The sequence below is a fragment of the Muntiacus reevesi genome, chromosome 4, assembly GCF_963930625.1.
Source record: "Muntiacus reevesi chromosome 4, mMunRee1.1, whole genome shotgun sequence".
NCBI classification, from domain to species: Eukaryota; Metazoa; Chordata; class Mammalia; order Artiodactyla; family Cervidae; genus Muntiacus; species Muntiacus reevesi.
The window spans coordinates 96,006,472-96,032,778 of record NC_089252.1 but is presented as its reverse complement, the minus strand read 5'-3'; the positions used below and the strand labels follow the sequence as shown (position 1 = coordinate 96,032,778).

Sequence of the window (26,307 nt, the reverse complement as noted above, 5' to 3'; positions counted from 1 at the left end):
GTTTGCCACATTCAGCAGCCTAAACCCTCTCACCAGACCAGGTCCCTTGGCCAAGACAGGCACGTGGTCTGGTTTCACCCAGTCATGCTCCCTTTACCCTCGTATCACTATCAAAAAAAGAAGGAAAAAAAATAGAGTGCTCAGAGGCTCACGGGCATAGAGTTGGTACTGTTTCAATATCAGTAGTTGTTGAACAGAAGGTGACCTAAAGCAAGCATTTTCTCTAGATAGTGTGTGGTGAACGTCTTGAGTTCTCTAGTTTTTAAACATAGCCATTTTGCTTCGTCTTTCTTCTCTTAGTCACCTTCAATTGCTGTGTTCTTGTGGTGTAGCTATGATAATGTGAGAAAATTTTCGCTTTATTTTCACTGGAGTCAGCTTGTCCATGGAGTACATTCTGCCTCCTGCCTGATCCTCTGTGTTCCAGCTGAGGTTCATTTCATTGTTTCTGTGTAATCAGAAACGCGGACCTGACTGCAAAATGTGTAAGAAGTGTAAAACCACATCTAACTGTGACGTGGTTATTTGGAAACACTGGAGTGTTGAGTTCCTTCCTAGGAAACTGTAAGCTCTGCATGGAATAAAAGAGTGTAGACATACTATGATTTATCTATTGCTGAGTAATAGCAACCTACTCCAAAACTTGGTGGCTTAAAACAGTGATCATTGTTTTCCTCACAGTTGGGGCAGGGCATCTTCCACAGGTCTTGCCTGGTGTGAGGTCAGATTCTGAAAGTTAAAGCAAGTTAATCTCTATACCGGTGCTGCCTAAACCTCCTTGCTAAAGATATTTGCATGGGACAGGGAGAGAGTGAGAAGTGAGAAGAGGTACATTTTTAAAAATCTCAAAAGAAAAACCCAGGGTCTTTAAATTCTGCATTTATTTTGTATTCTCCATGGTTATGCCTTTGTTTTGCCATAACCTTAATAGGCTAAATTACTTGCCAGTCAAATTTTCTCTCCCAAATCTTTGAGAAAATTGATTCTTGTCAACTCAAAATAATAACTAGTCAGTTTAAAATCCTTGGCTGTAAGCAACAGAAACTAAATCTGGCCACTTTAAGAAAAAATGGAGGTTGCTGGAGGACACGGTATAGCTTCCAGCATTGACAGTAGAACTGAAGAACGAGGCCTTAGAATGGATCAGATCCAGGGCAGCCTCAGGGATTTAGGTAGCAGAAGGACTCCGTGGAGAATGTTCTCAGGGTGCCAGGCATCATAACTTCTCCAGTTGTTTTTAACCTGTCACCCTACTAAGTGTATTGCTCAGGCTCAGACTGGGTGCTGGCAGGTGCCTTGGTTCCTGCCTCACCAAGAAAGTGCCTGTTGGGCCAGTTGTCATTCTTCAGCAGGGGTTCTGGATGCAGGGCTGGGAAAACCACAGATGTCCACAGTCCGAACATCTGTGGGTCTCTCTGTGGGTTACTTTGTGCATCATCTATCACATTTAGTATATGCAACTCTTCTCTCCCTCCCAACCCCGTATGCCTCTTAAACCTCAGTTTGAGACCCATTCTTGTGGCTCCACACCACCATTTTCTACTTCAGTTAATCAGCACTTACCTCTCTATAAGTGCAGTAGTGAATGTATCTATCCATTTCTTATGTGGTGATCTTTTATAAAACATGCATTTCACTTGTATTTTAGGAGGAAAACACATGGACTGTCCCTAAACTGTTTTTTGGTAAAAGAGTCCCTGTTAAGAACATTTTTACCCAGAGCATAGCGATCCCTTTAGGACACAGTGAGATACCATACTGTTATTCTCTGCACTAAATGTTTCACACTGTTTTGTGTGTGTTTCTTTTCTTGAAGTGTGTAGCTGCTTTCACTGCATCCTTACTAATACCTAAAGCATTTTAGACCTTCCAGATAAGTTGAAGGCTCACCCTACAGTTATATAGCCTTTAGAATATGAGTTAAACCATGGTTCAGTCAGTAAAATGTGCAATACAAGGTGATTTTATTCAGAGCATTTTCACATATTTTACTGTTTTTACTGTTTTATACTTTAATATTTTGAAAGCAGAGAACAGCATATGTCCCCTGCGTTTTTATGAGAATATGGTTTAGAAAAGGTAAGCAGTTACCCCTGCTATGTATGAGTTTGGGCAAGAGGACCCCTGCGTGCTTTGACTACCTGTGCCTTTGTGGAGGGTGGTGCTAGAATGGTGGATTACCAGCTGCAGAAGCCCTTTTTCTGGTCTTCCAGAGTCCCAGGCTGACCTGGAGATGGCGAGCCTATGAGGACCCCTATTTTACTGTGGGGACACTGGTTTGTGGTTGAGGTACCTAATAGTCACCTTGCTCCTTGGCAGCTGTTTTTGTTTACTCTTGCTTTGGAGTCCCAGGATCTTTTTATTTCCCCATAGATAACCAGTCAAGGAGCCGATTTACCCCACCTCTTCTTCCCATGATTAGCTGGTTTTGAAGTACCTCTTGGAGCCCTTCAGTCTGGCCTTTTTTACCTCCTCAGGGTGTAATTACCACCTTTGGTGTAGTCACTTGTCCTCCTCCCAACCCCTGGACTCTTCTTTTAAACGATCTGCTCTGTTTTCTGCTGTTCAGGTCCATCACTACATGAAATTTTGAGAGGAGCCCTTGATCCTTTCATTTAATTAAGGTCTCCAGACTGTGTTCTGTTAGCAGTTGGGCTGTATCTTAGGCCCTTTTCGCCTCAGTATTAAAATTTCATTGTCATCTGAACCATCAACATGATCATAATGGCAATATGGTGGTTTTTGTTTGGCCGGATCTTATAAACTGAGAAATCACAAGACTTCATGGCTTTAGAATCTCATTTTAGCATTTAACACTAGTTTTTAAATTGTCTCTCTTTTTTCCAATTTATTTCAGACACTGATTTCTACAACTTCTAAACATACTCTGTTAGCACTAGTCGAAAATGTAATTTGTCTCATGGTTTCATTTTTGCAGACATTTTGAACCTTTAGAATCCTTGAACTTAATCATAGAGACTGCTAGCAGAGTAATGCATTGAAAAATGTATATTTTTCATTTCTTTGTATTTTATTCACTTTTTAAAAAAAGTTTTAATATACTGAACACAAAAGGAGATTAAATATCCCCTCTTAGCTACTCTTAGTTGCTCTAAGAGGAGATATTTAAAACTCTATTCTCTCCTCCCTCCACTCCTCATCCTGTTGATTATTATTGTCCTGGTAGTTAATAACCATAAATCATTTGAAAATTGAAGTTAGAAAAGAGACCATTTACCATAACATCAGGACAGTTTAAAAGGAATCACTTGTTCAAATTTACTAGCTTCCTGAAGCTAGTAAAGATGTTTATGGTTTCTAAGATTCCTTGTTAATTTCAACCCTACAAGACACTGAATAACACATGTTTAGCCATTATAGATTATGAGAAAGGTAGCTCCCTGAAAAGCTAGTACATACTCTAGGTTTCTGTTTACAACTGTAAGTGGCACTGAATTGAAAAATCAGTTGTCACAGTGAACAGCAGTCATGATGCAGTAGTAGGCGGGTTTCTGAGTGTGTCTGTTGCTTTAGCTAACTGCCAGCAATGATTAGCTTTCTTTTCCAGAGATCTGGTGTCAAGTATTAATCAGCTGTAGACTGGAAAGTTTTTATTGGCTAGCATTCGTGGTGGAAGAAACACCAGTCTGTTTTTTATCTGTAGTCTCATAGCCATATTATTGCATATGATATCGTCTGTATGGTATTCTTACAAAAAGAAACAGTTCCATTTTTCATCTGTATTAGGAGCACCAGAGAGTATGAAAATAGTGAATTTTGAACTTGAAGAGTCTAAATTGTCTCAAGTTGTGATGCGTCCCAGAAAAAAATTTGCATGTTAAACCCAATTTCACATGCTGGTGTTTACATTGTGAACCATTTCTTCATTTGAAAACATGGTTCATAAAATGATTGTACTATTGAAAGTCTTAAAATACACAAAAGCCCAGAAACATCATTTGGATTTTGAATTTCAAGAATTACATAAACTTGATTCGTATGGAAAACTAAAATTCCAGAATCCATATAGGGTTTTTGTTTAATCATTTGTTTTTCAAGATCGCAGGAATCATAGGTGTTTGTAGAAACTTGGGGAATTTCTCAAATACACAGAAGGACACAGAAGTTACTCACGTTTCTACTACCTAGAGATACCACTGTTAACATGTGATGTGTAGCCACACAGCTGTGTAGAGAGTTTTCCAATAAAATGTTCTCTGACATGAACACCTCAGAGTAACAAATATTAGAAATGGGTATACGTAGTGAGAACCAAGTTTTCTTCATCCCACTGCATTTCAGTGTTACTCTCAGGCTGAAGAGGGGATTCCCCACTGGGGTGGGCCATGAGAACTATCTTGCTCTTTGGCCAGCCTGTCTTGAGGGGTACCAGAGCATCTTTTCCACAGTCTGTAAGTGTATCTGCCTGTCTTTATCTTAGTAATTCTTGCCACCAGCTCTGAATGCCTGCTGGTTGCAGAGGGAGACGTTTGCAGTCTGTTGGAGTGGCTTGTTGACATAAGCCACATGGGTTCTTATCAACCTCTTAGAAAGATTCTTTAAATCAACTCTTGATTGATCAAAAGAACACCCCAATGTTTAGAAATACAGTAACCTCCAGGGTACTCATGCCAAGTGAAAGCAAGGTGGTGTGTTTAGAGGCTCCCAGGTGATTTCAATTAACATCTAACCTCAAATCCAGTCGCCTTGGTAAAAGAAAAACCTCAAGGAGCTCAGAGCAGATTATGGTATAAGCCTGTGCCTGTCCTCTCCATTGGAAAAGAAAAGTGCTAATCTGGTCAGATCTGTTAAAGAGACAGGCGAGGCTGAGCAAAGCAGAATGCTCTCATCCTGCTCATCTTTTGCCTAGTGCAGAGGAAAGATTTATCCTATGAAAGAAGGAAAGGTCACAGGCAGGTGGCTAGTATTACAAGGTGGTTGGCTTTCTTTCTGGTGCCTTGGCTAGTGGTAAAGCAGATCTCTCGGTCTGAGAAACTAGCAAAGTGAAGTGACACAGGTCAGCTTCCCCAGGCAGTGATCCAAGTTCTAGGTATTTGGTGTGAAAATGCACTGCTGACTTTGATGCCACACCCTCACTGAGAGGAAACCCAGGGAGAAATAGGAGGAAGCAGCATCTCTTTGTAAACGTTTTATTTTTGACCTGCAGCACAGTCCTACCTAGAGAATGGTAAAGTGTCACCCCTCCATTCTGCCAGCTGTTTTCCAAGAGCACCCTCCCGTGTTCTCCTGCACTGACCAGTTTAAAAGGTGTCGTTTCTGCCTGAGAAACATAAGAGCTTACAGGTAGTGCCTGGTGTGAAGGAATTGCTCTGGAAAATGAATAACCTTTGTGATAACTGCTCACATGCAGAGGAGGGAGATTGCTGGTTTTACAGTTCTGTGGTTTGAATTCTTAGTTCTGGCAGGAAGTGGTCCAACTCTAATGGTTCAGGACTTGAATGAAGGGGTTATTTTCCGAGAGTGGAAAGAGTTAAGGGTGACAAGAGGTTCCCATCACCCAGAAATGGTAACAGCAATGGGAAGCCGTTATCATTGCTAGGTCCAGAGGAGCAAAGAGAAGACATAGCATTCATTCCTGGAGCCCAGTGAGGGAGCCGGAGCCGGAGCCAGAGAGGAGGGGCTGTCTGACAGGGGCTATAGTCCCGGAGGGATTTAGTCACTGCCAGAAAATGCATCCCAGACTAGGGAGGGAAGAGAGGAGCAATACTCCCCTCCCCCACATTCTTTCCTCCTCCTTTGATCTCCTTCCAGTGCCTTCTATTGGCCAAACCCACCTGGAAGCCTGCCTGCATGAACCCAGTGATGCTACCCATAGAGGTCAGCCTTTGGGGCACAGAGCAGGGTCAGAATGGTGGAAAATTTGTCTGGGGATGGAAAAAGGATCAAAGAGAAAATTACTAGCACACTCTTAGTAGCATATTCATAATCCCGGTTTCATCATTTTATTGTATCATCCTCATCCCCCGAAATCCCAAAATAAACCCTCAAGTGTATGGACTATTGATTATGACTCAGTTCTGTCTTTTAATATAAATAGCCTAAACAGTTAACCTACCCTTACTAGAGTAATTAAATATTCAGAGAGAGAATCTGAACAATTTTCAGAAGAATTGGAAAATCACTGAAAGACCTTCTGTTGGGGCATTTTGTTCTTGGTTAAAATTAAACTAAGATTTAAAAAAAAAATGCATGTGAACTGTACAAGTAGTTTATCCTAAAATATAAGAATTGTACTTTTAATCATACAGTAACAAAATGGATTTTTGATATTAAAATTATGCTTCAAAAGGAAAGCAGAACTTTTTTTTTCTTTTTTTAAATCCTTGACAATTATCCCTTCAGATCTGTTTCACTAAGGTAGGAAGGAAATTTTTGACTGTTAGAAGAGGATCTATTTCAATCCATAACTGTTGATCATTTGGCTTTGAGAGATAGAAAAATAAGATATTTACTCTGCTTTCCAGAAACTTATGGCCAGACAATGAAAAGAGATCCACACCCATTTATGATAATCAGAGATAAGAACTTTAATAGAAGCATCAACTGTGGAATTAGAAAGAGGGAGAAATGGTTTGTCTTTACTAAAGTTTCTCTCATGTGGCTCACAAATATTTATCGGAAGTATACTTGCTGTGACCTAGAAGTACAGACCATAAAAAGATACCAAATGACCCTGACATCAGGGAGCTGGGGTTAGAATAAACATTTTACTACTGTTTCATTACAGGCAGCCAATCTTTTGGTGCCTTCCCGTTGCTTCAGTGATGGATGACATCCAGTGTCCTTACCATGTTCTGCTGTGGTCCTCTGATCTCGCCCCACCTACCTCGCCAGCCTTTGCAGGTGCTCTGGAGTCTTAGTTCCTCAAATATGCTTCCTCAGAATCTTTTCTCTTGCCACCTCTTCATTTCAAGGAAGCTTTCTCTGACTTTCCAGACTAATTCCAGGGAGCTTGTTACATGGGGTCAAACCCGGTTGTTTCCAGCTCCCCTGCTGTTACTCCTTTGAGCACCTTTCCACTTGTGTAAAGGTTCGGTGGCTGTCTTCCCTACCAGGAGGTGAGCATCAGGAGAGCAGGTACCTGTCCATCTGCTTCATAGTTATGCCCTTATTGGCAAGCATGGTGCTTCAAGTTGATGCTCAGCAGAGTTGGAAGGAAAAAGGACTGGTTTCAAGCCTGCCCCATACCATTCACCAGCTTTGTGACCTTTGGTGTTTCACAGCTCGGAGCCTCAGTTGCTGATCTGTAGCATGGGAACTGTGGTGATGGTGGCACTGTGCTCGAGGTGCTGCGCTCTGCCGCTCTCATCTCCTCCAGTAATCCTGAATCGGGAGAGGTGAACTGACTTGCTTGAGGTCACACAGTGTGTAAGTAGGAAACCGGATTTAAATCCTGGTCTGATTCCTAAAACTGATTGCTCTTCTCTGCAACTGTGACTGTCCTAGGAGTAATTCCAGGAGGCAGGAGCCCTGGATACTAAGTAGCTGGGATGCTGACATCAATGAGAAAGCCAGCAGGAGTGCTTTTACACCAGTTTAGGGAATCAGTAGTGGGATTAGCTCCATTTGGATGAAGAGGTAGTGACTTCTGAACTGAGCCCCGATACAGATACAGAAGCAGGCCTGCAGTGTGAACACTCTGAGGCGATCTCTGGGGCCAAAGAGTGAATAGCTTTGCAAGCTGGGCCGGGGAGCGGCTACTTTCTGTGAAATACTGTAGGGAGGCTTCACTGGGTTTTCCTTATTAACCACATTTTGGAAGCAGGAAGTCTCAGTTTGGAGTCCTTTTGAGGGCACAAGTGTCCTAAGCCCTCTCACTTTGGATCTCTGTAGCAAAGATACATTTTAGCGGTTTCTTTCATTCCACTGTAGCACCCAGTGCAACAGTGTTTGAAAAGGGTGAGGGACAGATGTTCATGTTCAGTTGTTTGGTACCATACTGTTTGTTACGTTTTGTTTTACATAAGAGTAGGTTGCCTAGCCCAGATGCATGGCACCCATCCACGAGTTTCTTCACCTCTCTAGCCTCAGTTTCTCATTTGGAAATTGTTCTATTGCTAAGTGGTATCTGACTTTTTGGAACTAGGGACAGTTAAAATAACTATTTCATAGGCCTGTTGTGCTACATCTACATAGTATCTGGCACAAAATAAGCTTTCAGGCAATGTTAACTGTTATTGTTGTTAATATTTCCTGTCAGTCTGGTCCATGCCTCTTGAATGAATGGGCATTGTTTATTTATCAAAGACAGGTTAACTGGGGCATAGGGAATTGACTTTTTTTTTTTTAAGATCACGATTTTAGGGTTTACAAAGATAGTAAAATTGGCAATGAAAAAAGGTAACGGAATACTTCAGTTGGGCAGTCCTACTGTGTTTCTTAGATGTGAGTATGATGAAACGTGAAGCGTGAACACGAGCCAGTTCTTAGAGAATCCATTGTGTGAGCTTGGGCAGTGCTTCCCATGTATTCTCCTTGAGAAGTAGGTTTGATTATATCTGTTTTACAGACGGGAAGCTATGATCTTTTCTAAGATGTTATCAGACAACTGCAGAAGGAGATGCTAAGCCATGCGCCCTCCAGACCATTTTGCACGGTTTCAGTGTTGTCAAGGCCTGACTTATTTTTCAACAGCTTCAGCAGCTCAGCTGAGAGGGAATAGTGGGAACAGAGCTCTTAATTTTTTTTTTTAATCCATTGGATTAATTGGAAGCACTAGGCATAGTGTGCTGTGTAGTGCACAGAAGAGGCTCAAGAAATGTTTACTGAATATAAATCTTAATCAGATAGAGTGGGAAAACAATGACAGAGAAAAAATCAGTGTTAGGTCCTGGTACCAGTCTATTTTCTGTTTAAAAAAAAAAAAGAGAAGGAGGGGGAGTGAGGTCACCAAAGATTTTATTCACATAGTCTGTTTACACAGACTGATGGTTGGAGTCAGAGGTGAAGAATTTTTCTGTGTGTGTTGCATGGGATTAACTCCAGTTTGTGTGGTTCACTTTTCAATGGAAGTCTGTTTGATTCCCACTAGGCACCCCCACTGCAGAGTTCCTGGCTCTGTCCTTGTGTTCCACTGATGAGTATTAACAAAGATAAACTAAGTGTAACATTAAAGTATCCAGACCATAAATAGGAAGGTGTAGCTGCTGTCATAGGTCATCATCAATGTATTTCATAGCTAGATCAGATATTTATATTTTCCTTTAACTCAGGTAATTAAGAGTTCACATAAAGGAAGTAGCATTTAATGGTAATAAGGGCGAAAAGGAGGAGACCTTGCACAGAACAGCAAGCATGCCACATTTAATTCTAGATTTTTGTTCCCTGCCCCCAACCATGGAAAACAACTCTATTCCTTTCTTTCCCCACTTCTCCCACCCCCCAGAAACTTCGTTATAATAAGTCATTTATTGTCATACCAAACCTGAAAGTTTAGCCCATCAGATGACAGTTTGATTACTAAGCATCCTCTTCATGATTTAGCATGTTATGTTACAAAATGAAGGTATTAATATTTAATGAGATAATTGTGTTGATTTACTGTACCAGTAGTTCATGTAGAAGTTTAAAAACTTGAACAGGCTTTGATAAGCCCCAATTCCCAGGTCTTGATTTTTAATACCATTTTCCAATAAAAGGAACCAGACATAACTTAATTCTACAGCTGGGGAAGGTAACAAGCAAGATGAGCCTGGAGCATATTTTAATACCAGAAAGCAAGGAGTAACAAACAAAAAACCCACACTGATGCATAACACACATTGATGGGGCATGTCAAAGGGACACAGGAGCCTAAAAGGGCTCCCGGTGGTCACAGCCGGGATGATTGAACTAAATTATAGTTTTAAATTATAACTCAAGATAGAAAATAAATATAAATAAGATATACAGTATACATATAATACATTATAGTAAAATATATAAATAATAAGTAACATAGCAAAATAATAATATAATTGTATAGCAAAATAATAATATAAAACACATTCCCCTAAGTCCATACTGATACAAATAAGTGATGGAATAATAAGCAAATGAGAGAGACTAAATTTTCGATGTGGAAGAGTTCCAAACAATTTTTGTCAATAATCTCCAGAAAGGAAGTGAAGCAGAACTGCCCATCCCTTAAATGTGGGCTTTGGACAGTGACTTCCATCCCCAGAATACAGTATGGAAAAGGAGGGGAGAACCTTTACAGTAGAGAAACCTGACAGGTATTACATCTGCCAAATGATCAAGTTAACACAACCAGTGACAAATGAGCACTTGATGTGAAGTAATGAGGGTTGCACCTTAGCTCTGTGATCTGCCTTCCCCAGTTCAATAATCTCATTATAATCATGAGAAAAACGTTGGACAAGCAATTCAACTCTTTTTCCAAAATACTTCACCGATACTCTCAAAACTTTTGTCGAGTTTATCAGAAAAGGAAAGTCTGAGAAACTGTCACAGTCTAGAGGAGTACAGGAAACCGGACAACTAAATGTAATGTGAGATGGATGGGATCCTGGAGCAGGTAAAGGGCATTAGGCAAGAACTAAGGAAATCTGAATGAAATATGGACTTCAGTTAATTATAATGTGCCAATATTGTTTCATTTGTTGTGGCAAATGTGACAGTAAGAGATGAATGATGGGGAAACGGGCTGTGGGGATATATAGGGATCCTCTGTTTAGCCTTTACAACTTCTCTGTAAAGTTAAAATCACTCTAAAATTAATAGTTTCTTTTTCAAAAAAAGATTGTTGCAAAGATGAATATATGGTTCAAGTTTAATTTTCATCATGCTGGGACCCTGAAGTAAATGAAACAGCCTATAGTGTCCTCGGCTGACTAGAGTGGAAAGTGGAGCAACTTCCTTGCTGTTGTCTTGTGAAGCCATGACAGTTTGTTTGCAGAATCAGAGAATGAAATATTTCTAAATGTTCTCTTGTGGGATTTCCTACCGACGTGACTTTTCCCCCCTTTGCTTCTGCCCAGTAGCAGTCCCTTGAGTGGCATTTGCTGTCCTAGTTAATCAGAGGGTAGGAGAAATGAAAAACTCTCCTCTTCCCCCTCCTACGAAGTTTCAATGGGCACTGGAAATGTAGGTCAAATTGCATCACTGTAGGAAGGAGCGAACAGGAAGGTATTTATATGAAGTGCTGCCAGCCTCTCTTTAGATTCCGAGTCATGATGAACCAGTGTTGAGCCAGCTTAGGTGTGAGATACAGGGAATCAGAGAGTCGTGTTTTTGATGTAGTCCCAGAATGTTGCATTTTAATCAGTGATAAAAAGATCCCTGTCTAAAGCCCTAGTGAAAATAACTGACAGTGGCTTCGTTTAATTTGCATCTCTCACCTTCTGGAATTTTTTTGTCTCTTATTTATTATTGGCATATCGCAGCAATTTATATTAATTTAGCCAGAGAGATGTTTGAATTGTAGAAATGATTGCCTTGTGTACATAAAAAATAAATCTCATATTTGGTAATCACATATGTCTAAGAATACATTTTGCAAATTACATTATAATCATACACTCAATAGGATCTTGATTAGCATACAGAAATCACAAAATAGGTTAAGTTATATTTGAACTATTCTGTTTGATGGCTCTCTATCTCTCTTCTTTTTTTCTTTGTGGCAGAATCTTATAGATTTTAAAATGAGTCTTTAAATACATGTCCTTGTTTTTTATATATTGTATACTACCTGCCCTTTGTAAGATATCTGGATGTTGGCTGTCAGCATGGTTCGTGTTACTGACATTGACCTGAACAGTAAGCATCCTGACAGCAACACCAACTCTAAAACCTCTATTGTCACTCTCTCCTAGGTTTTGTCAAGATAATCGGCAGTTCATTTGTATACAGAATGGAAAATTCAATGATGAAATATATTTGCATGGGCTTGGGCATTATTTAATCTTCTAAGATGAGTAAATTGGCCTATGAAATATATTTAACTCCAACATTTAACTTTTTTTTAAAACAAGTTTTATTTATTTTTTCACTGTGTTGGGTCTTCATTGCTGTGAGGACTTTTCTTTAGTTGGGATGAGCGGGGGCTACCCTTTGCTGCAGTGCGCCTACTTCTCATTGGGGTGGCTTCTCTTGTTGCGGCCCATGGTCTCTCGGGCTTTTGGACTTCAGTAGTTGCAGCTCCTGGCTGTAGAGCACCTACTTGATAGTTGTGGCTCACGGGCTTAGCAGTATGGGGGACCTTCTTGGATCAGGGATCAAACCCACGTCCCCTGCATTGGCAGGCGGATTCTTTATTGCTGAACCACCGAGGAAGCTCTAGATGTTTTTCTTGTTTGTTTTATTGTTTTACCTTGTAATTTTGAGATAATTCAAGATTCACAGGAGACTGTGAAGATGGTACAGAGGGGCCCTGGTTGCGCTCCACCCAGCCTCTCCCACTGACTGCATCTTGTCTAACTGTAGCAGCGCCAGGGGATTGACATGGGCATGTTCTGTGCTGGTTTATCACACGCTGTAGTAACCGCTGTAGTAATCAAGGTGTACAACTATCTTGTCACTGCAGAAATCTCCCCTGTTCCCTTCTTTACAGTCACAGTCATTCCTGTTATCCTCACAGTCACTAACTCCTAGCAACCACTAATCTTCAACTCTATAATTTTGTCATTTTGGGAATGTTACATATATATGATCTTTTGAGACTGTTGTGTTGTTTTTTTTTTTGGTCAGTATTTTTTTTAATGCTTATGACTTTTATGGTTTCCTTTTTTTTTCTTTAGTTTATTTATTTTAATTGGAGGCTAATTACTTTACAATATTGTGGTGGTTTTGCCATATATTGACATGCATCAGCCACGGGTGTACACGTGTCCCCTGTCCTGAACCCCCCTCCCACCTCCCTCCCCGTCCCATCCCTCAGGGTTGTCCCAGTGCACCAGCTTTGAGTGTCCTGTTTCATACAATGAGCTTGGACTGGTCATCTATTTCACATATGGTAATATACATGTTTCAGTGCTATTCTCTCAAATCATCCCACCCTTGCCTTCTCCCACAGAGTCCTAAAGTCTGTTCTTTATATCTGTGTCTCTTTTGCTGTCTCGCAAATAGAGTCATTGTTACCATCTTTCTAAAATCCATGGATATGCATTAATATACTGTGTTGGTGTTTTTCTTTCTGTCGGTCAGTATTTTAAAAAGAATTTTATTTTAAAAAGGATATATATGAAAAAAAAAGAATATATATGTTAAACGTTTTAAAGAAATATTTATTTTTAAAACAACTTGTGGGCTTCCCTGTGACTCAGCTGGTAAAGAATCTGCCTGCAATGTGAGAGACCTGGGTTCAATCCCTGGGTTGGGAAGATACCCTGGAGAAGGGAAAGGCTACCCACTCCAGTATTCTGGCCTAGAGAATTCCGTAAACTGTATAGTTCATGGGACCAGAAAGAGTCAGACAAAAACAATTGAAAAAAATAAAACAACTTGTTATCCAGAGTTTGATTCACTAATTTTCAAACCTGTGTTTTTCTAGCCTGGATGTTCTATACTCTGTGTTGCTATATTTGAACAGCGGCTAAAGTCGCGTGTGCCAACCTAATAGCTGATTATAGCATTAACCTTATTGCCTACTGTTAAGGACGATACTGTGAAGTTAAAGGGAAAATTACCCTGGGAAAAGCCAATTCTATTGACAAAGTAAATATTACAGTTGATTACTGAGCGAGAGTAAGAAGCCCAAATATATACTTTAATTGTACCAAATAAAGTAAGTGACCCACATTTGTATTCCATTTGATCCTGAAAGAACTCTTTAAAGCAGAGAGACTTTTTGGAACAGGATATTTAAATGAACAACAGTTGAACTTGTTACATTAATTGCCTGATGTAAAGATTGTGGTACAGAATTTTACTGTATGTGGTTAATGTGAGATGTCACCATAAGAAAGTCAGTGTCTGTGTGATGTTAATGAGATTTTTTGGAAATGGACTCCTATGGGTGAATGAAGGTGGGAACAAACAGCCTCAGACAGAAGAAATCTTCCTCAGATGCCAGTGTGTTGTTTTCCAACAAAATGTAAAAAAAAAAAAAAAAAAAAAACCTCTGGGAGCTGTAGGAGGACAGCTTAGTGTTTGGCTACAGCTAACCATACCATGGCTTTAGGGAGCCCGACGTGGGGACTTACAGAACTGTAACTGAGCAAGTAGCAGGTGGGTCACAGGGCACCACTCTGAGCTCACCCTTGGTGAAGGAGTGAGCCTTGCTGCTCGGCTTGCGTAGAGGTCCTGCTCCTGCACAGATGTTTACAAATGGGATACTCATGTAACTGGCATTTGGCCTCCATTTGACTGTAGCTCCTGGCATTTTAGACAGTCTTCCTCCCAGATAGGAAAATATCCTTTGTAATTAAAATCAGCCTCTATTTACTAACATTTTTCTTTTTTTCTTTTTTCCTTCAAGCAACATATGAGTCTACTTATAGTAGCTGTTGGGATAGAAGAGAAGGGACCAATCATTTCTTGACCATTGACTATATGCCAGCCACTGTGCTATGTCACATGTGGAAAACAGTCACATGTGGAATTACAGTATGGAAAAACTGCATTCATGATACTCATTAAGTGATGGGTCTAAAATAAGCAACATACTAGGTAACTCTTGAGAGCATATAAGCCTGTTTTCTTGGTCAGGTACATTTAAGAGGCAGTGACCCATAATACTATATATAAAACTTCATATATATATATAACTTCATATATATACATAAAATATCTATCCACTCCATTATTCTTGCCTGGAGCATGGATAGAAGAGTCCCGCAAGCTACAGTCCATGGGTCACAAAGGATCAGACACAACTAACACTTTCACTTTTTCACTTTCACACACATTATATAGAGAGATAATTTAAAGAATATATATCTATTACTTAACTTAAATATTTACACAAAGTATGAAGTGATACAGAATTTAGAGATACAAGATATAACCTTCCTGTTAGCAGTTTTCTATCCAGATGAGGAAAATAAGTTATAAGTACAAGAAAAACCAACTAAGTACAGGAGTGAAAATTACTTAACCTATCAATACAATGTGTATAATAAGGCAATCTATAATTAATTATGTAATCTTTCAGATTGTAAATGCTGTAATTGTTCAGAGGAAATGATTATTGATCTCTAACCCTTGATTTTGTTACCTGTAACATGCATATGATACCTATGTCATAGTGAGAATTGAATGAAATAGGCATGTATTGCCCATTACGTGATGTGTGAAAGTGGTCATTGCTCAGTTGTATCTGACTCTTTGCGATCCTGTGAACTGTAGTCTGCCAGGCTCCTCTATCCATGGAATTCTCCAGGCCAGAGTACTAAAGTGCGTAGCCATTCCCTTCTCCAGGGGATCTTCCCCACCTGGGAATCAAACCTGGGTCTCCTGCATTGCAGGCATATTCTTTACCATCTGAGCCACCAAGAAAGCCCATTACTTAGTGTACTTTAAGTAAATTATAGCTGTGCCATTGGCAAGGAAAATGCTGATGATGTAGTGACAACAATAATACTGTATCAGTGTAGGTTGACTGCTGTCACTACCCAAAACCTCGGTAGTTTTAACGCAATCCATGTTTATTTCTCACTCAAGTCACAGCTCTGTGTGTGTTGGCAAGGACGCTCTCACTTTTCCCAGTCACTCAGGAGTGAGATTTTGTGGCTTTGCTCACTTCTTGTTGCTTGGAACCCTCTCCATTTGACCAGCAGAGGGTATGAGAGATTGAGGATTAAGAAAAGGAGGTTTCTGTGGGCCAAGCCTAGAAGTGGCATCCAACATTTCTGTTCACGTTTTAGGACTCAGTCATATGGTTAGACCTTACTACAATGCGTATGGGGAAATTTAGTCTAACTGTGTGCTCAGAAGGAGGAGAATGTGAGTGTAGGTGAGCGTTGGCAATCTATCATAGATAATAACTAGAGGGGCTTAATAGCAGAGGGCTCCCTTGTAGCACAGCCGGTAAAGAATCTGCCTGCAGTGCAGGAGACCCGGGTTTGATCCCTGGGTTGGAAAGATCCCCTGGAGAAGGAAATGGCAACCCACTCCAGTATCCTTGCCTGGAAAATCTCATGGACAGAGGAGCTTGGTGGGCTGCAGTCCACGGGGCCGCAAAGAGTCGGGCACGACTGCGCGACAAGAGAGAGAACAGAAGAGGAGGGATTTTTTTCTGGATCTTTTATTTATTTATTTATTTATTTCTGGATCTTTTAGAGGGAGATACGTAATAGACTGTTCCGCCCGCCCTTAGGTAGCATTATTTTAAGAGGAAGGATAGAACTTAAAAAGCCTGCAGGTATTGTTCATAAAAATTACACTTTTGTCCCATTAGCCACTGCCTTTACTGTAAGCCATTTTGTAAGCCTTGGACAAGCCATCTATTTTAGACCCCTATTTCCTTCCTTATTAATGTTGTTCATAGGACTTCTGTGAAAATCAAACAAGACTGGGCCTGTCAGATACTTAGCACTGGGTCTAGCCCAGAAGAAACACTCAATGAAAGTTATTATTATTGATAATGTTAATATGTATGACCCCAGAACTAAATAGTTGCTAGCTGTTCATTTATCTTTACTGAAGGACCACCTCGAGTAGCGAAGAATGACTTGACTGAGTTTATTTATATGAAGTTTAGAATTCTGGAACCCCAGTTTGGTAATAAGAGATTAATGTTCCCCTGGCAAAATATTAGAGGAGAAACCCTCTCTGTCCCCCAGGCTTGCTTCCTTCCATTCGACTTCACAGACTTTCTGTTCCTCTCGGAAGAGGATAACAGGAGTATTGGGCTGTAATTTACCCCTCCTCCCTCCTTCCCGGAACTTCTCAGCTCTATCGTGAATTTGTCTGGGAAGAATGAGGTTAACGTCAGAAGAGCTACTTTTTGCTCAGGTCTGATGGCAAGTTCTTGGCAAGGGAAGAACACCCCTCCCAGGTCCGTGTTACTTTGAGTGGAGGGGTAATTGTCAGAGCCTGTGGTTCCATTTAACCCAGTTCTATTCAGCAGGCATTTATTAACAGCCCTGGGGAAACAAGATTGAAATGTTGCAGACCTTGCCTCCAAGAAACCCCCTTAGGGAGGTGAGTTTCTTGAAAGGTAGGAAGAGAGGAATTCACGGTGGCAGGAAGAGCAGCTGTGAAAGAATATAGGTGGGAAGGAATGATAGAAGCTCACCTCATGGATGCACCTGCCTCAGGTCTGCCCCTTATTGGCCTCTCCTCACAAGCCTCAGTTTTCTCTCTGTTAAAGGAGTAGAGTAAAAGTTCCAACATCACAGACCTGGGAGCATCGAGTTAATGACACACATAAGGGGTTAGTGTGAAAGTGTGACTCGCTCAGTCGTGTCCGATTCTTTGCCTGCCAGGCGCCTCTGTCCGTGAAATTCTCCAGGCAAGAATACTGGAGTGGGCAGCCATTTCCTTCCAGAGGAATCTTCCCAGCCCAGGGATTGAACCCAGGTCCTCCCTCATTACAGGCAGATTTGTTACCATCTGAGCCACCAGGGAAGTTAATGACGGGTTAACAGTACTGGGCACATATTAAGTGCTTAGTACATGAAGGCTGCTCCTATTGTTACTGTTTTCATGTGCATCTGTAAATCAACCTGTAAACCCACGGACTTGACCAAGGATTTTTCACAGACAAATTAGGGCTCTGGGAATTCTGTTACACTTTTGGTTCTCTCTTAGGGTTCTGGTAAAATAGTGTACTATAGTCACAACTGATGGAAAAATGGCCTGCTGACCCCTGAGCTAAAAGGATAGAGAATCCAGTATATCTCAGAGAAGTCTGGGAGAGTTGGGACTTGAGATGAAAGAGCCGTGAGACCTGAAAGGGCAAAGGAATGACTATGTTGAACCCTTTGGGGAAGAGAGGGGCTGAATGTGGGTGTATACACAGAAGCTGTCAGAAAACAGAGGCTCCTTTAAAAATGTTAAGACTCCATGTAAGGAGTTTCATGGAGGGTCAGGAAAGCCCACGACTGACTGCAGGGCACTAAGATGTATCCTTGAAACCTCGGCAGAGGTGCTGCAGCCCTTCCTAGCAGGTGGCTTCAGCTCCTTCTTTACCAGTTCTGTTTTCAGGCTGGTTTGGTGTTGACTGGAGTGACCCTCAGAGCAGTCCCTGTGGACACGTCACAGTGTCCATGGGGGATTGGGTCCAGGACTGCACCGTGCACATCCAGTCCCATGGTATCCACCGGTTGTGCGTCCACAGTTTCAGCTGCAGATTGTAAACAGTGTCCGATCAGATCAGTGATGGTTGAATCCATGGATGAGGACCTGCGGATGAGATGGTCAACTGTGTAGAGTTTCGTTCTTAAACTTGTTTTGCCAGGGAGAAAACTGGTCAGGGTAAAAGCAAGGTGGAGCTTGGCTGGGAGGACACTGAGTAAGCTAAGGACCCCATTTAAATCATGTTTTTGGAGAATATGCCCACAGTTGACAACCAGCTTAAAAAATTTTTTTATGGTTTTTCAATTGGGAGACAGGAAAGCAACAAAGGCTCAGAGTCACAAGCTTGGCTTCTGACAGGAGACAAGCCTGGAAGGAAAAGTAGTGATGTGGCCAAGCTGCATACTTTGGGAGGTACATGCTCAGTGACGAGAGGCATCCCACGACATAGCATCAGCCCCATGTAGGAGAGCTAGCCTTAGTAGCCACATTTTTGGAAGAGAAAGTAGAAATATGGAATTTTAAGTGGATTTCCCCACTTTTTAAATATTACCAACAAATCCCTCCCCACCCTTTTCCTGTAAGATCACTAAACAAACAGACAAAACAGTAAACTCTTTTAGGCCCATGGTCTTTGCAGTGAGAGTTGAAGAGTGGAGAGAAAAACGTGTAACCTAGGAGGTGGCTCAGATTCATACACTCCTGGATCCTGTGCTTTCGGGGCACATCACTGGGCACAGGGCACACACTCCATACATTTTCACTGAATAAATAAACCTGCTGGGGTAGCCCTCTTCTGAGATACGGAGAGAGAGGAGTCAGCCTTCCCTCACCTCCAGCTTAGGAGATAGAATCAAGTCAGAACCTTTGTGGTCCTCGTTGTTGGGCCTGCCTTTGCAGCCCTTTCTCTTCTCTTTCACAGCCTCTCTGCAAGCACCTGGGGTTACATTCTTACACTAAAGTTCCAGAGTTTGCCTGGAAGTGAAGGAAATTTAAGAAATAAAAAGAAAGTGTGTACTGTCATGCTTAAAAACAGGACCAACTCAGTGTAGCCTGTACTTCCTTTCCTCTATCAAGGTTAGTGCAGTTTTGCTTAATTTTGATAGACTCAATTATATAACAAGAAGTGATCCAGATTATGCCTTAAATTGCAACAAGGCTCTCAGAGTCTTAAAAGGACATAGAAATGTAACTCCTAGAAAATGAGTTCTTTTCTTTAAAACTGATAAGATGCTGCCCATGTAACAGTGTGGGCTTTTTGCTATTTAAAGTTAATGAGAAGACTTTTCTGAACCCTTGGGCATTCCACAGGACCTTCTTTTATATAAAATTCTGCTGGTATCTGCCCATTTATTTATTTAGTAGTACAAAAATATTGCTGTCTTTTCTGCAAGATTATTTTTGTTGTGGTTATCAGAAATCAATTCCAAAAATTTAAGCTCAGGTTAGGGGGCCATTTACTCTGCAGGTCCAGGGGATTCTTAAAACCCTACAGAGGAAGTGCTTGGATCCAGTTGGAGACTATACGTGGGACAAGAAAGCTCTGGAACCCCTCGGGCAGAAGCCAGTTCCTTTTCTGTCCTCTGGGGTTCCGGGACCCCCTGGGACTGGTTTACTCTGTGCAGCATCTTCACACGTCAGTCTTGGCTCACTGGTCTTTGCCTAGACATTGAGAGCACATGGAGGAGCTTGCAGCCTGAACCAGAGTAGACCCTGTTCATCCCGGTTTCTGGTTCTCAGGAGAGCGAAGTCAGTGTCTCAGGTTGGGTCATGTGTCCAGCTTTGGCCAGAACAAGAGTTTGGAGTCCCATAGTACGAACATGACTTGGCACTGGGAAATATGGTGCTTACAGAACCACCATGGGCTTGGCGGCCACTCTAGACAAAAGGCATCATCTGCAATCTCCACCTCCACTCCCCAACCAAAAGAAAAAGAAAGTACATCTATGCCTCTCAGGACTTTGGAGAACATTCAAATTATGTTTCTTTTTGTTTCATCTCCTCTCCCACCTGTAATGGGCTGTCACTTTTAAAAAACCTTTAAAAATTATATTTATTGAATGCTTATTATATAGTAGGTGGTGAATGAGTAAACGCTATCCAGTTTTATGTTTCTATTGTTTGGAAATATTCTACAGTCTTCCTTTTAAATTATGTCTCTCTTCGCAAAAGAAAATAAAACGGCTGTTTAGACAGTTTGGTGTACTGAAAAGGGAACTAAATAACACCAAAGGCCTCCGTTCTGGTTCTAGTTTCAAACCATTTATTTGCTGGGTAATCTTGAGCAAATTATGACCTCTCAGTTTGTTTCCTCAGTAGTAAAATGGAGATCATAATAACAGCTCTTTTGAACACAGTGTTATTGTGAAGATAAAATGAAAGAACATATACAAACATGTGATAGTTTTTTTTTCTTTTTTCCTATTGCAGAAAGATTTCTGACCCCTATTCTGAGAAAAGTTACTATTTTTAAATGCTTATTTTTAGTAGTTGCCACTACCATTTTTCTCCAAGAATAGGGTTTCTCTTAAAGCATTTTTACAGTATTCAGGCTAGTAAATGGTGAATTCTTTTAAAAGCAAAGACTATCTTGGGGGAGATTTTACAGCACTCAAGATCTGATGACTTCCTGGAATACTTGGAGATATAGCTGAAGTATCCTGATGGAAAATTGAAAACTAACTTGACCTGGAGAAGTAAGGTCAAGCACATACGATACCAGTGTTATTCTGTCTGCATCTCCAGCCTACCTTGAAGGAATAACCATCAGGGAGGTGGCTATCTGTAGCATAACATCTTTAGTGGCCGCTTCTATCCTGGGAATTTGTAGGTTCTCTTGGAGTGATTTGGCATAGCTGTAAGATTTGACATAGCTGTTTAGGATGCAAAGAAATGAATTTTGGCTCAGGACAGACATGTTAAACAGGAAAATGGCTTTTATTGGAAATAAGGCAGAAAAGAAACACTAAAATAGAAATCAGAGAAAAATTTTTAAAAGGTACGAGACTGGGATGCAGTTTGAAATCTGAGAAACAGCTGGTTTATAAAGATTGTAGGAATGATTACATTGTTGAATAATATTTTGTGAGTGAATAAAACAAACTGTTTAAAAAGGGAGAGGGGAGAGATATGATCCAGGAGCAACTTAAGAGCCAATAAAGGTAATTATGAATAAATGTTCAAACATGGCATAGAATTTCAGCCACTGAGTTTGGCAGAAGCTTTATTAGCACCTCAAACCTTAGAAATATTTGGCTTGCCACCTTTGAGTGTATGATAATAAATATGAGTTGAGGAAAGCAGTATTCCTGCCTCCCGACCTTGATGAATAGCTAGTGAGGATTATAGGAAGAGAAGTGTATGCTAGTGAATTTTTCATATGAAAGCAGCCTGCCTTGTGCTTTATACTTGAACAGCATCTGTGCCATAGCTGTGTTGTTGCCCATATTTGCTGTTCTTTCTCTCCTGCTGCCTGTCAATCTTGAACACCAGTTTAATTTCTAACTCTGGCTTGTTAATCTCTGGTCCCTTGATTCTGTACCTCAGTGCTCCTCCCCAAATTTATTTGAATAGTGCCCACATTCTATTTTTTTTTCATTTATTTTTATTAGTTGGAGGCTAATTACTTTACAATACTGTAGTGGTTTTTGCCATACACTGACATGAATCAGCCATGGATTTTAAATGTGCATGTATGGATAAGTACAAAAATACTTAAATAAGGGAGTGGGGTTTTTGTGTGTGTGTGTGCTTTTTAGAAAGATGGTTTAACTGAGCTTTTGTTTCCTGTCTGTACTGTTATAAATTGCTTTTATAAACTGCTGAATGATAAAGGACAGAGAGAGCTCTCCAAATAATATTCTCACTCGGTGTGTTGTGTGTTTAAATCTGTGATTCTGACAGGTTTCATAGGAGCAGGCTTCCTGAATAGTCATTTTAAAAATTAAGTGAAAACTCATTAGTGGCAAATTACACAAAATGATTTTAAGCCCCAGGAGGCTGACTCTATGTACATATTGAGTAGTCATTTGTTCTTAGTTTACTGTATAAATATAGCGAATTAAATTCATTGTAAAAAAAAAAATGTTGAATTGTGTTTGGTGTAAAACTGGTTCAGTGCTTCAGATTTTAACACTTTGACATTTTAAAGCACATATAATAATTTGGGGACATCTGGCAACTAATGAAGACTGTAGGTTTCTGATTCATTTTATCCATTATTTCATCGCTTTGCCTGTTTTTTGTTTTTTGTGTTTTTTTTGTAGGTCTGAACAAAGTTAAGAAGAAAGAGCTTCTACAATCACAGCAGATGAAGATTCATTAGTAAATTGATCAAGATTTTTGGCCAGCCCTCCAAAGAAAAGGTAACTTGCTCTTTCACCATAGCAGGGCTGAATAAATGCTGCAGTGCCTCTGATTATAAGAGTTTGAGTTCTACCAAAGGATGGTAATTTTTAAAATTTAAGGTATCTGAGTAAGATCTTCAATTTTAAGCATAACCCCGAATATGATCGTATTAATGTGAAATGATGGTGAATTTTAGAGTACAGTATTTTTAGATGTTGGTCAGATTAAAATCTTCAAAATAACCCTCCCTCCCCCAAATTCAGTAAAATTTTTGGAATACTTTGGAGATAGGAAATCCAACCCCCCCCCCACCCCCATCTATCGTCACCTTTTCCTGCAAAGCTGTCTAAAGATGTGCTCTTGTGTTTTGTCCTGTTTCACTTCGCCAAACTCCTGTTTTCTTCTCTCTACAAGCAATGTAGACGCAGCTGCCCAGGGCAGGGGAGCGCTTAAGGAAATTGTAAAACAGGCAGGAGGACTTCAGGCACACTTTCTGGGCCCGGTGCCTTTGCCCAGCCTGCCAGAAAGCTCTCTGCTCATGAGCAGTCCCAAATCTTCACAGAGATAGCAGCCACCGTTGATTGAGTTCCTCACTACATGATCGCGATTTTCCACTTACTATCTGGGGAGGGGGGTGGTAAGTTTCATATAATGTGAAAAAGGAGAAAAATTGCTGGAGGAATTTTTATTATTAAAAAAAAAAAAAGATCTATGCTCCCATCTACTCTTAAAAGAAATGAAGGGGCTTCCAAGTTAAGATGCAGTTTAAGATGAGTCATTGAAGAATAAAACTGAAAAGAATCCAAACAGGAAAGACCAAAGGAGTTTCAGCCTCTGCAACTGATCAGCTTACATATTTAGATGACAAACTGCAGTGTTTCCATCAGGTTATAGGCATCTGTAGTAAAGACAGAACCATTTTGGACAACATGAACATGCATCTTGACCATGACGAAGCAGAAACAGGAGCTTCTAGAAGGATGTGGCACTTTTGTTAAAGTGTTTAGAAGAACACAAGACCAGGTAGCTATGCAGTCTCAACCTTCAAAATAGGCCCTTAAAATTTTCCGGCCCAAAGCTGAAAGGCCAGTAGTGCAGAGGTGATCATCACAGTCGTCACCAAGGACGGCATTCTCTGTGGAATGTCTGAAAAGTGCCAGAGAAGAGAGAAGCAGGACTTTCCTAGACAGTGATCAGCAGCTGGAAGGGGTGGGATATGAGGCGGTGAGAGGAGAAAGTAGAGAAAAAACATATCTGACAGAAATGCTAGAGGAGCTCGTTAGTCCATAATTGTTTATTGAGCTTCTACTGTGTGCAGGATTGTCCCTGAGGAGGAAAAGAACAATAGGAGGTGATTTTCACAAACTACTATTCTGATGAAAAATAAAATACAATAGGATTGTTACTGTTCAGTTGCTAAGTCATGTCTGATTCTTTGCAACCCCGTGGACTGCAGTACGCCAGGCTCCTCTGTCCTCCACTATCTCCCGGAGTTTTCTCAAATTCATGTCAATGAGTTGGTGATGCCATCCAACCATCTCATTCTCTGCCGTGCTCTTCTCTTTTTGCCCTCAATCTTTCCCCGCATCAGGGTCTTTTCCAATGAATCAGCTCTTTGCATCAGGTGGCCAAAGTATTGGAGCTTCAGCTTCAGCATCAGTTCTTTCAATGAATATTCAGGATTTTTCCAATGAATATTCAATCCTTTAGGATTGACTGGTTTGATCTCCTTGCAGTCCAGGCGACTCTCAAGAGTTTTCTCCAGCACCACAATTGAAAAGCATTAATTCTTTGGTGCTCAGCCTTCTTTATGGTCCAACTCTCTATACTGAACTTTGTTGGCAAGTAATATCTCTGCTTTTTAGTACGGTCTAGGTTTGTCATAGTTTTTCTTCCAACAAGTGTCTTTTAGTTTTATGGCCCAATCACTGTCTGCAGTGGTTTTGGAGCTCAGGAAAATAAAATCTGTCACTGCTTCCACATTTTCCTCTTCTGTTTGCCATGAGGTGATGGGATGAGATGCCATGATCTTATTTTTAATGTTGAGTTTCAAGCTTTTTCACTCTCCTCTTTGACCCTTATTAAAAGGCTCTTTAGTTCCTTCTCACTTTCTGCCATCAGAGTGGTACATACAATAGGATGCCAGGAAGCCAATGACAAGGGGTTAAAGAAGTATCACAGACTCAAGTCTGCAGGGATCAGATATGTGGAGGAATGAAATGCACCAGGTGAAACTATGAGAAACTATTAGATTCATGACCAATCTCAAAGGGCTTACCTTTTCAGTACCAGCTGACTGTAGGCCCCAAAATCCATTCAGCAAGTATTAATGGAGTGCCTGCTTACATGCTGGGTTCTTCTGGGCACTGAGTATTAATCAGTAAGTGAAAGGAACACAAGCCATTGTGCCACTTACCTTTTAATGAAAAGGAACAGATAACAGATAGCAAATATAATAAGTAAATACAGTGATCTGCCCTCTGTTTTAATAAAACTACTCTGGTCACTCTATGTATCCAGTTAGGCTATAGGGAGCAAGGGTAAAAACAGTGAGAGCAGTTAAAACTGTGGTTACTGAAATAACCCAGACCCATCAAAATGTTAAGAAAATGGAAATCTTCACCTTAATGAATTTTCTTGATTGTTTTCAAAGTTAGCAATGTAAGAAAAGAATTTGAGTCAACCTAAATAAGTCTGTGGGATTCTGCCATGTGGTGATACTTTGCTACTATGGGTATAGAAGTGATCAAGGAAGCAAGAGAAAGGTGAGGGCTTTGGGACAAGGCTAGCTTGGGAAAGGTCAGAGTGGATTTGAACCTCACACCAAAGCTCGATTTTGATTAGCGCATGAAGCTGAACAAAGGGAAAAAATAAGGTGTGCAACTAGTCAAAGAAGTGAAAAGGTAGAACCCGAACGTCCGTCAACTGATGAATGGATCAGTAAACGATGATATATTCACACACAGTGGAATTTTATTCAGCCATAAAGTAGAAAAAGTTACAGATATGTGCTCCAACCTGGGTGAAGCTTGAACCGTATGCTAACTGAAAGAAGTCAGACACAAGAGGTCACATACTGTATTGTTTCAACATTGTGAAATATCCAAAATAGGCAGATCTATTGAGAAAGAAAACATGTGGTTTCTAGGGGCTGGGGGAGGGATGGGAGATAGGGAGTGACTGCTTAATGGGTACAGGGTTTCCTTTCAGGGTGATGACATGTTCTAGACAAAGCTGTGAATATGATTGCATCACCCTGTGAGTGTACTCAGTGTCACTAAGTTGTACATTTAAAATGGTTAAAATGGTGAATTTTATGTTGTGTGAATATTACCTCAGTTTTTTTTTTAAAAAAGGATGGCATGTGGAAAAATATTTGAAGGATATGTGTTTTACATCTTGTCTAGCTAGAGTGGAGTCTTTGTAAGGGGGTGTGACAGATGATAAAGCTAGAAGGAAAAAAAAAAAGGATGTTGAGTCAGATAGTGAAAGTTGTTGACTGCCAGGCAAGCAGTCTAGATTCTCTTCTGTTGGCACCTGTAAAACCCAGCAGTGTCCGCTCCACAAGTTCCTCAGAAGGAAACTGAAGCAAGGTTGGTACTTTGGGAACTGCAGCCTCTAGGTTGCAAAGCAAAGCAAGCAGTCCCTGGCTTTATCAGTCTAGGATATTTCTGCTCACCTCATGGAATGTTATGATACTCTCATGGAAGTCTCAAACAAAATTAATTTATAATTTCCTGATCTTTTTAAAAAACATGG

General features: G+C 40.6%; 1 protein-coding gene across 2 annotated transcripts in view; it reads left to right on the top strand.

Moving 5' to 3' along the window:
* ATXN7 (ataxin 7) overlaps positions 1 to 26,307 on the top strand; it is a 132,381-nt gene that overhangs the window by 6,169 nt on the left and 99,905 nt on the right. For both annotated transcript variants that reach the window (XM_065933349.1, XM_065933348.1), the window contains exon 2: positions 22,467 to 22,565. The gene's annotated coding sequence lies outside the window, so the exon portion shown is untranslated. The remainder of the gene's footprint in view (positions 1 to 22,466; positions 22,566 to 26,307) is intronic.